Source organism: Lissotriton vulgaris, chromosome 4_1 (genome assembly GCF_964263255.1).
Source record: "Lissotriton vulgaris chromosome 4_1, aLisVul1.2, whole genome shotgun sequence".
Taxonomy (NCBI): Eukaryota; Metazoa; Chordata; class Amphibia; order Caudata; family Salamandridae; genus Lissotriton; species Lissotriton vulgaris.
Genome location: NC_141691.1, coordinates 1,107,391,131 through 1,107,402,194, shown reverse-complemented (window position 1 = coordinate 1,107,402,194; position 11,064 = coordinate 1,107,391,131). Strand labels below are relative to the sequence as shown.

Below are 11,064 nucleotides of genomic sequence, written 5' to 3'. Positions count from 1 at the left end.
GTTATTATTTAACTTTGCAGAACTGCGACTGGGCACACCTTAGCAGTGATCCTTTCCTGGTTGCCCTCTGAGGGGACATTCTTTATGCGGGGATGTACTGTAGAAAACAGTGGGGTATGGGGATACCCCACATGCTTGTAGCAAGTATGGAAATATCATGACAAACAGCAAGAAGCAGAAAACCTGGCTTTAAGTGTAGGCACCTTGAGGGCCACAAACCTATGCACCTGCCTAAGCGCTTTGACACCCTCTCAGGTGATGACTGCGTTATGAAAATCACTATAACATAACATCACTTAAGTTGCAGCTTCATCTCTACATGCATTACTAGTGATGCATCATTCTCCACGGTATGTCTTGCAGAGTACCCAAATGTCTCCCTGGACCACAACATCGGGGGCTCCAGTCCTGCATAAATTTCGCTCTTGAGTGTTGCTCTGGGCCAGATCTTGTAACCAACTGTCACACAAAAAACAAGAGAGACCCATATGTCCTTGTGAACTGGGTATTGCTAGTAGCAGAGACAGTGTTCACAAGGAACTCATTTTTCATTAAAAATAATACATTTTTGCAGCAATTAGTATATCCTGCTTAACTCAATCGGAACAACAAATCTAGAATGAAAGCTTATCTCAATAAGGCATATGATTATTTTAACAGGGTTTTACGTCAAGGCCCACAGAACACGTTTTTTGTAGTCCTCACTTCGGGAAGTGAGTGTTATTTATTTTGCATAACAGATTTGCACATACAAAAAGGCATAAAATATTTACTGTCTGTGTATTTACATTATATACATTATCACATTTGAAAGTGATTTGTGAACCCCAGTGAAGTGCCCGTAACCAAGGCAGTGAAATATAAATCATGCTACTGGAAAGTGTGGTGGTGGTTATTGGTAAATAAAAGAGGAGCCAATTGGAGATGAAATACTATCAATTCTTCATGGTCAACTATTGTTTGTTGGAGGCTCTCCTTTAAAAAAAAAAAAATAGTCGACGACGTTTCAACCCTCTCGAGTTACGGGGTCTCTTCAGGACAGAGATTCTGGGGACGAGCAACACAACGTGGCTGCCGAATTTTCAGAAGTCCTTCGGAATATTCTGGGTTTGTCTTGATGCCAGTAGGGAGACTAGATTCCCTTTATGTGACAGCCACATCTTGGCTTCAGTTGTAGTTCACAGTAACAGTGATTACAGTACTTTCTCTTTGCGCTCTCAACCAGGCAGGAGCTTCGAAGCAGACGAGCAGTCACCGCCGACACTGTTCAACCCATATAATCTCCACCATGGTTTGGAGGGTATTCTTTGATGTCACGGCTGATGGCGCCCCCTTGGGACGCATGGAAATGGAGCTCCGGGATGATGTTGTGCCAAAGACAGCCGATAACTTCATAGCCCTGTGCACAGTGGAAAAAGGGTTTGGTTTCAAGGGATCGTGCTTCGACAGAATCATTCCCAAGTTCATGTGTCAGGGTGGTGACTTCACGAACCACACTGGAACTGGTAGAAAATCAATCTATGGTGCCAAGTTTGCCAACGAGAACTTCACACTCAAAAATACTGGTGCTGGAATTCTGTCCATGGCTAATGCTGGGCCCAACATGAACGGTTCTCAGTTCTTCATATGCACTGCCAAGACAACGTGGTTGGGCGGCAAGCACGTCGTATTTTGCTCTGTCGTAAACGGCATGGATGTTATATGCGCAATGGAGAAGTTTGGCTCAAGCGACCGGGAAGACGTCGAAAAAAATAGTGATTGCTGATGCTGTAGTTTATTTCCTGGCTTACCTCCGATCATTCCTTGTGTGGCTGGTGAAAAGACCACCCATGCCACTTGTTTTAGTTTTCAGTCTTATTTGTGCTCTTTAATGAACTGCATCTGTTGAATTTCTCTGGCTTTCCCCCCCAATACCCTTTCCGACCGTCAATGTAGCCTGCAGAATTACATGAAAATAAAGAGATTAAACAGTTAAAAAAAAATAAAACAGTGATTACAGTAGGTCCAAAAATTAGTTGTGAGTAGTTGCCCAGGGTGAGGGCAGTACTTCATTAATCACTTAGGATCTGTTGTCATAAATTAGACTGGGACCGTCAGGAACGCTGTATTTAGTGGTCACTTAGAAAGATATGGTTCTCTCTCAATAGTAAGTAGCCTCAATTGTCGAGGGTACTGCTTCAATAATGAGAGGCAGGGAGCACAGTAATGGATAATGCTGGTGAACGTCCGGGAACAAATCTGCAGGACGGGCGTTAATACTGGTATAATAATCATATATCTTGTAACCAGCCTCGTTTACATTATACAGTGTAATTGTGTACCTCCTAACCCAATGCAATCCATCTTTTCGCCAGTAGAAAAGCTATCACAGCTAGTCCCCACACCCCAACGAAATCTGTTTGATAACCCACGCTAACAATCAGAGGCAATGGTTCTTTGTGAAGGCCTAACGTGTCTGCCACCAGCTCGATGACATCTGCCCAAAATGCCTGAATGATGGGTCATTCCTATGCTAAATAACAGCTGTCCGCCTGTTCCTGTGTGCATCTCGGGCAATAACGAAGTCGAGCGGGGTCTATCCTAACGCGTTTTGCAGGCAAGGAATATATGCGGTGAAAGAATTTAAAATGTAGGAGTTTATGTCTGTGATTCATTGACACCAATTTTCTTTGCATACAGTAATATAACCATTATGACCTGGTGATTTCACACCCAAGTCCCTTTCCCAGGCCACAGTGGAGCACTATGAGTGGCTCGGGCGTAGTGAGGAGCGGGTAGTGTACAGTCGTGATACCCATTTAGTGGCATTGGTGGACCAGATAAGTTAGATCAAGGGAGTGAAATCCCTTGGTTCCTCTAGAAACTCTGGCAGCCATGCCTGAGCAATGTGTCACAATCACAGATATATGAAGCAATCCAGCAGGAGCGGCTTACCACCCTGTGTGAGTTGGTCTAGAGCCTCACACGTGGGCTGATGGTACATATCTTGATGTTTATAGACATCCCACTCTATCATGGTGAGCTGCAGCAAACTCTATTTCATGAGTAGTAATAGCGGGTTGTCTAAGAGAGGTACTGCCAAGCAGTATAGGGTGGATAAGCCCAGTTGATGACTGGGTCTTTTCCAAGCCTAACAGGTGGTTGCAATGTTTTTTTGTGAAGAAGTACATCTCAATTGTAGGTTGAATAAAAGGTTTCTTTATTCCTATAAAAGGAAGAAAGGATCTCATCCACAGCAAACACAGGCAGGCAGCAACTGACACAGTCCTGACCAGATTTAGAATCATAACATAACTACATCATTAGATTCTATGAATAACATTCTACAATGAGTAAGATACAGATGCAAACATAGAGAAGGATACCACACACCTTCCCCTGAAAACATAAAAAAAAACAACAATAATAAAAATAAAAAAATGCTATTTCAAAATATAATCATTTAGAGCAGTAGGAGCACGGCTTAAACGTGTGCTTTTCCTGGTAGGAGCATCAGACTTAACATGGACCCTTTTATTGATCACATTGCTGTTTGTTGCATACTTCTCAGTAAGACCTGAAAAAGAAGCAATTCGATTCAAATTCCAAATTCTTCCATCATTTAGCTTAACAGCATTACGGAACAGTTTTGTGACAAAAAAGGGAGAAGAAAACTTTGGCCCTGAAGATCTAAGTGGGAGGCGAACTCTCACCCGATCTCCAACACGTACCTTGGTAAGAGCAACAGCATGTCTGCTATCAAAATTCTTCTTTCTCAGTTCTGACTTCACCTTTTGCTTCAATGAATCTGGGCCCTTGTTAAGATTACTTGTTTCCACCCCTAAATTTCTCATCCAAGTCTGAAATATAGAAGTGTTTGGAGTGCGACCTCGAAAAAGTACAAAAGGGATCTCACCTGTGGTGGAATGTGGTGTAATTCTATAAACCATAACTCTTTCCATAAGGTTATTTTTCCAATCTGAGCCTTGATCTTTAGAAATCTGAATAGATTCCTTAAGTACGCGGTTGAACCTTTCCACCATTCCGTTACATTCCGGATGGTAAAGTGAACAACGCTTGTGTTTAACACCTTTACTAGCCAAAAAATCTTCCATTTCTTTTGATACCAGCTGTACCCCATTATCAGTAAGAATAGTTTCAGGAAACCCCTCCCTACTAAAAACATCACGTAAAAATTTTACAACATCCTTGGTCTCAATATTTTGGGTAATTTTTATCTCCGGCCAGCGTGAGAACATATCCATCATGACCAACACATACCGTTGAGAGTTTCCAGAAGAAATGGGACCTAGGATGTCCAAGGCTACATCCTGACAACAACGCACAGGCGTATCCCTTATAACCATTGGTTGTGTCCTTGTCTTACAAACCTTGTCAGAGGAGCTACATTCAACACAATCACGAATCATCCGTTCAACAAGAAGGTCGATACCTGGCCACCAGAAATGTAACCGTATCCTCTCCTTAGTTTTGGATATGCCTTGATGTCCTTGGTGGGCCAAGAGAAGAATTTTCTCCCTAATCAAAGAAGGTGGAATAAGCCTTGTGCCTCTCCACAACAAACCATCCTTTAAGGACAACTCATCCTTGACATTCCAGTACTTCTTGGCACTATCGCTCAGATTCTTAAGACATGGCCACCCTTTACTTAACAAATTACAAACTTCCTGTAACTCAGAGTCTGTACCCACGGCATCTCTCCAATCACACTCTTGGATAATTCCTTCAACAATCTCACAAACCTTGAACTCATCAATCTCCCACGAATCTTCAGATGATAAAGCGTTCTGGTCATTCTGTTCCACAACCAATCTAGAGAGACAATCCGCAACCTTATTATTCACACCAGGTAAGTACCTCACATCAAATTCAAATTCTTGGAGGGCGATAACCCATTTACAAATACGTGAAGAAATGGCATCCAATCCTTTTTTCATAAAAGACCTCCTTCAACGGTTTATGATCTGTGTGAACCACGAATGAATTACCCCACAAAAACTTCTTCAGTTTCCTGATGGCCCAATAAATGCAAAGAGCCTCTTTTTCAATCACAGAATATGACAACTCTGGACCAACTAAGGACCTAGACAGGAACAAGATGGTAATCTCTTTCCCATCCCTCATTTGCTTGAGCACAGCTCCTAAACCACGAGAACTAGCATCTGTGACCAAAATTGAATCATTATTAACATCAAAACTTTGTAAAGAAGGAGCTAGACTTAAATCTTGTTTAACAAGTTCATACTCCTTTGACATACCTGAGACCACGAAAACTTTATCCCTTTTTTCAACAAAGCTCTCATGTTAGAAGTCTTATTAGCAAAGTGCGGCACAAATTTATTATAATACTCCGCCATACCTAAAAAGGTAACCAACTCTTCTCTAGACTTTGGCGTAGGCAAGCTGTGTATAGTCTTCACCAACTTATCTTTTGGTTTTACACCATCAGGAGTCAAACAGTGACCTAAATAGTCAATTTCAGTCAAATTAAATCTACACTTGTTTTCCCTTAAAGTCAAACCTCTGTCTTCGAAACGTTCTAAAACAGATCTAACTCTTAGATCATGCTCACTTTGTGATGACCCAAACACAAGTACATCATCCTGATAAATTTTAACTCCAGTAATACCCTTCAATACATCCTCCATCACTCGCTGAAAAACAGAGGCTGCAGAGATTAAGCCAAAAGGTAGGCGAGTGAACTTAAATGTGCCAAAGGGTGTGATGAAGGTTGTGAAACCCATGGATGCCTCATCAATCCTCACCTGATGTTATGCCGCCCTCAGGTCAAGAGTGGAGAACATGCAGGCATCTCCCAGCTGAGTTAACATTGTATTGATATTAGGAAGAGGATATCTATCTGCCACGACCTATCTATTGAGACCCCTACGGTCAACACAAAAACGAATCTCGCCTGAGGGTTTACGAGCTAAAACGACAGGCGAAACCCATTCGCTTGCTTCAGATTTCACAATGATTCCATCACTCAAAAGTTTCTCTAACTCTAACCGCATAGGTTCCTGCATAGCTAAAGGAACGTTACGCACTTTACATGCCACAGGGACTGCATTTGTCTTCAAAACAATATTATGTACATAATCAGAAAGACAACCAAGCTTGTCACTAAATACACTTTCAAATAGTCTTCGCCAATCAGGATAAGACCCCTCACTTTTATTCAAATTGGAGGTTTTCTGAACAGTTACCACATTACAGCCAGATGTACATGGAGACACATCATTTAAAATGGGATAATTGTCACCAGAGTAAGATTCTATATCTCTTAGAGCGATGCAAGGATTCTCACCAGGAAGTAAAGCGAGATGTAAGTCCGCCTGATGAAACCAACTTAGAATGCTGTCCCCCCTGCATGAGATGTAAATTTTACCTGCAGTAAGTCGTCCCTTGTAGTCAATTTGACCATTGAAATAACCCACAAGTTTAATAGGTTTTCTCCCATAGGCCAGTGGTTTTATGTCAGGTTTAAAAACTTTTACCTTTCCAAAAAGTTTCTCATCAAAGAAAACTTCGGGTATTAGAGTAATTTTTGCCCCGGAGTCAAATAGCATCTTGACATCACAATTATCAATGCGTACCACATCAACAGCACCTTTACACTTTTTTCCATCGGATAAGGATACTTCACCACAGTGTAACTCATCCGAATCAGGATCAAAGTCTTCATCAAATAGAGAAATCTCACCACAATGCAAGTCATCTGAATTAGAGTCAGAGTCATCATCAATCAACACTTCTTTCACTTGTTTTTTCTTTTTGATCATTTGGGACCTGCAAGCCTTTGAGTAATACCCTACCTTACCACAGTTATTACATTTAGAAGACAAAGCAGGGCATGACCTATCATTGGCTAAATGATCAAAGGCATTACAACGAAAACATTTTAGTTTTGAACTAGTAGAAGTTCTGGAAAAGTTATGAGAAGAAGAAGGAGTGGAACTGGACACTTTCTTAGAGGTTCTAGTTGTTGATCTCAGGTCTGGTTTCTCTAGGGATTTATTCTTATTAACCACCAAGACTTTTTAGGGCTCGCCTGCTGTGCGCATGCGCACAGCTGGAAGCTCTAATGAGGCTTATCCAGTGTTTAACCACCACTGGCGATTCCACTGGCGATATCTTTGAGTGCCAGTGCTTTTTAGATCATTGCGCAAGCGCAAGCCCTAAAAAGCGCGTGCACAATGCCACCAGCCGCCTGCCTGCCTGCCTCGCATTACCACATCAAAGGCAGCTTCTCAGCGTGCGCTCATCCCCTAATTATTCACGGCCGGCCGGCCGTACTTTCAGTTTCACGGCCGCCGGTGCACACTCAGCTCAGGCGCCTGGATTCCTTGCTGCTTGTGGCCTGGACGAATATATTAATCTAACTCTCTCTCTCTTTCCATTTCTCTCCTCTCTCTCTGCTCTGTCTCTGATCTTTCTCTCCAACTCCATACATCTCCCTCTTTCTTTCTCTCTTGTTAAGCTTCTGGCTCTTAACGCTCTGTCTGCAGCAAGGCTGTCAACGATATGCTTCGCTCATTACATTTGCGGTGTAGGAGTGTGCTTGTTTCCGCCCCCTGCCAGCACGAAAAGAGAATCATGACCACAATGGTTTACATAAATATCAACGCGCCAGGTCAATCTTTTGAGAAAATCGCTACCATTATGATTTGTAATGGTGGCTGCAGGGCATTCGCAAAAATATAATTAAAGTCGAAAGACCGTCATGATACTGGCCAATCCTATTCCTGCATATTTACATTCAAGCACATTGGGCTTTACTGAGTGACGCACTAAGGGCCGGTCTCACCAGCCACTTTTCCTCCTGCCCCCCTCTCATTCCTCCTGCAGTGCCCACGCCGCTCTCTCTGCTGTCGCCATGTTGGAGTTCATAGGTCGGTGTTGGCCGTCCTAAATGCCCCAGTCACTTTTTGAATTATATTATTGTAGTTTTCATTGTGTTTTTCTTCTAGCCACTACAGTTAGCCTAGCGCGGCACCATCACCCACCTCTGCAACTCTTCCCACAACACTGCCTGCTAAGTACACAGACTGTTCGCCGGTATGTGATGCCACTGCATTTCCTCTGACAGCGCCGCAGGGAGTTGTCAGCTGCTTCAGGTTACTTTTGACAAATCAGGAGAGGATAAAAGAAACCACCAGTTTAAGCACATGCACAAGTAACTCTACGTTTCGTCTGCCCCACCATCCGTTCTTGATGCAGACAGAACAGTTGCTAAACATTATGTATGTGCTACGTACATAACTCTGCCTTATTAAAAAGAATTCCATTTTAAATAGCGCTTGTTACAGTTGTACTAATGTACCATTAGTCTAGACGTTCATTCCATTGGCACAGCTTCTGGGAGCTCGCATTCCATCATCAAAGGCATCAGCCTCGCTCTGGCCTCACTTCTCCTCCCCCCTAATTGCTCTCACTCTCCATCTCTTGCCACACGCATCAGTAGGCAGCCCACCCCCTCCCTCTCCATTTGTTTCTATGCCTACTGGTTTTGCAGCACTTGTGAAATCCTTCTGGTGGGTGATGCAAGCGAGGAACATACGTGGTGCACACTCAGCTCAGGCGCCTGGATTCCTGGCTGCTTGTGGCCTGGACGAATATATTAATTCTGCCATCTGGTAGTTATTGTTTGCTGTTCATTTTTTGGGGGGTGATGGGCTACGACACAGTGGACTTCTCTCTCTTTTTTTTAAGGTATTAAATGAGAAGAAAATGTGTAGAGCAAGAATCGATCATCTAAAGGAATTTTTGCTCCAGCCGTGAACAGGAAATGCTAATTACCATACATACCTCCAGAATCCTTTGCGCACAAAACATCGTGTTTAGGAGGGTGACAGGTAATAGAGTACAGTTCGGAGTTTTGCTCCTGCTTTCTTATTGCCCATTGACACTGTGGTTTGCACACTCTGTCAATTTGTTTTTTATTCTACCACTGGGCAAAGTACCATTAGATGTGTGCTTAAAAATATCAGCAGTACTTATTCACTCGTGCACGGCTCGCTCTTGGATTTATTTTTATTGGCCATTAACTCTGTGGTTTGCGCACTCTGTCAATTTTTTATATTCTCCCATTAGGCAAAGTAACGTGCTGTGGGCTTAAAAATATCAGCATTCGTTAATCACTCGTGCATGGCTTACTTTTTTTTATCACTTGTGTTTTTTGTTTTTTTTCTCTCTCTCTCTCTCTCTCTCTCTCTCTCTCTCTCTCTCTCTCTCTCTCTCTCTCTCTCTCTCTCTCTCTCTCTCTCTCTCTCTCTCTCTCTCTCTCTCTCTCTCTCTCTCACTCCCCTTCATTCACTCTCTATCACCTTTATTCTTTTTCCTCTTGCTCTCTTTTCTCTCACTCATTCCCACACTTGACAGGACCAACAGTGGGCACTTCTTACATACAGGTACAACAGAGGGCGCATCTCACACAGACAGGAACAGGGGCCACATCTCACACAGACAGGAACAGAGGATGCTTCTCACACAGACAGGAGCAACAGAGGGAGCATCTCACAGACAGGAACAACAGGGGGCGCATCTCACACAGGCAGGAACAGGGGGCACAACTCACACACAGAGGACCAACAGGGGGCGCATCTCACAGACAGGAACAACAGACATCTATCTATCGCCCTCACTCTATCGCCCTCACTCTATCTGTCTATCTATCTATCTATCGCCCTCACTCTATCTATCTATCGCCCTCACTCTATCTATCTATCGCCCTCACTCTATCTATCTATCTATCTATCTATCTATCTATCTATCTATCTATCTATCTATCTATCTATCTATCTATCTATCTATCTATCAGACTCTATCAGACTCTATCTATCGGACTCTATCTATCGGACTCTATCTATCTATCTATCGCCACTCACTCACTCTATCTATCTATCGCCACTCACTCTATCTATCTATCGCCACTCACTCTATCTATCTATCGCCACTCACTCTATCTATGTATCTATCTATCTATCTATCACCCTCACAGCATCACTCTGTGCAACCATTCAACAACAACTGGTTCAAATATGTTCTCTCAATGTATCAAGCTTTATTACAATTGTCACAAAAATATGTTAATATTTCACCTCTGTTCTTGGATTTTCGACACAATAAAATACACTGAACATAAGTCTAAGTCACGTACATACAAAACATGTTGCATTACAAATGCTATAGGTGTCACATTTGCAAAAGTTAAAAGTATTGGCATTGTTAATGACAAAGCTATTCATTTTGCTATTTTCATGACCAACACATAAAAATAAAATTGTCATTTACAAAACCAATAGATCCAACTTTTCTAATGCGAGACCTATTGCATTTCCAATGCTTGTTCTTCAGAGATCTCCTTTTCTTTCTTAAAAACCTTTACACATGCATCAGAATGCTCTAGTCTTTTGGCTATGGCGATGACTTCATCTAAATTAGGATCATCATAACCTAATCGGTTCAAGTTCCTGAAATGTGTAACGTAACTGATCCTATGTAAACTGCTGTGATAACATGTAACGGAACTGGTGCTATGTAAAGCGCTCTGATAACCTAATCGGTTCAAGTTCGCGCTATAGAAAACTCTAAAAATAAATAAATAAATAAATAAATCTTTTTGCCACAATTCGTCCTTAATTTTTTCTAAACAACAACCTAACATGAATTGATCACGCAATCTTTCTTCTAAAGTACCTTCAAATTTACAAGTGGCAGCCAATTTACATAAAGCCGTGACATAAGTCTCTATAGACTCCTCATCTTTCTGCATGCGCCTGCCAAAGTGGTACCTTTCTAAGATGGTACTCACTTTTGGCAAATAGTGTTTATCCAGTTTTTTAATGTTGACCTCAAATTCATTTAAATTATTCGCTTCTTCAGTAGTCAATTCAGGCAAATGCTCGAATACTTCTTGCCCCTCAGAGCCTAAGCAGTGCATTAAAAGTGCAGACTTCCTTTCTGCAGAAAGAGAAGTACCACATACCCTTGCATAGTTTAAAAATACTTTTTTCCATTTAGACCAGCGAATGGGTGGGTCCCCTGGTTTAGAAAGGAAAAAAG

The 11,064-nt window shown here is 42.1% G+C and overlaps 1 pseudogene; it reads left to right on the top strand.

The window, feature by feature from the left end:
• Window positions 1-1,204: 1,204 nt before the first annotated feature.
• On the top strand, window positions 1,205-1,871 carry LOC147722933 (peptidyl-prolyl cis-trans isomerase pseudogene; annotated as a pseudogene).
• The last annotated feature ends 9,193 nt before the right edge of the window (window positions 1,872-11,064 follow it).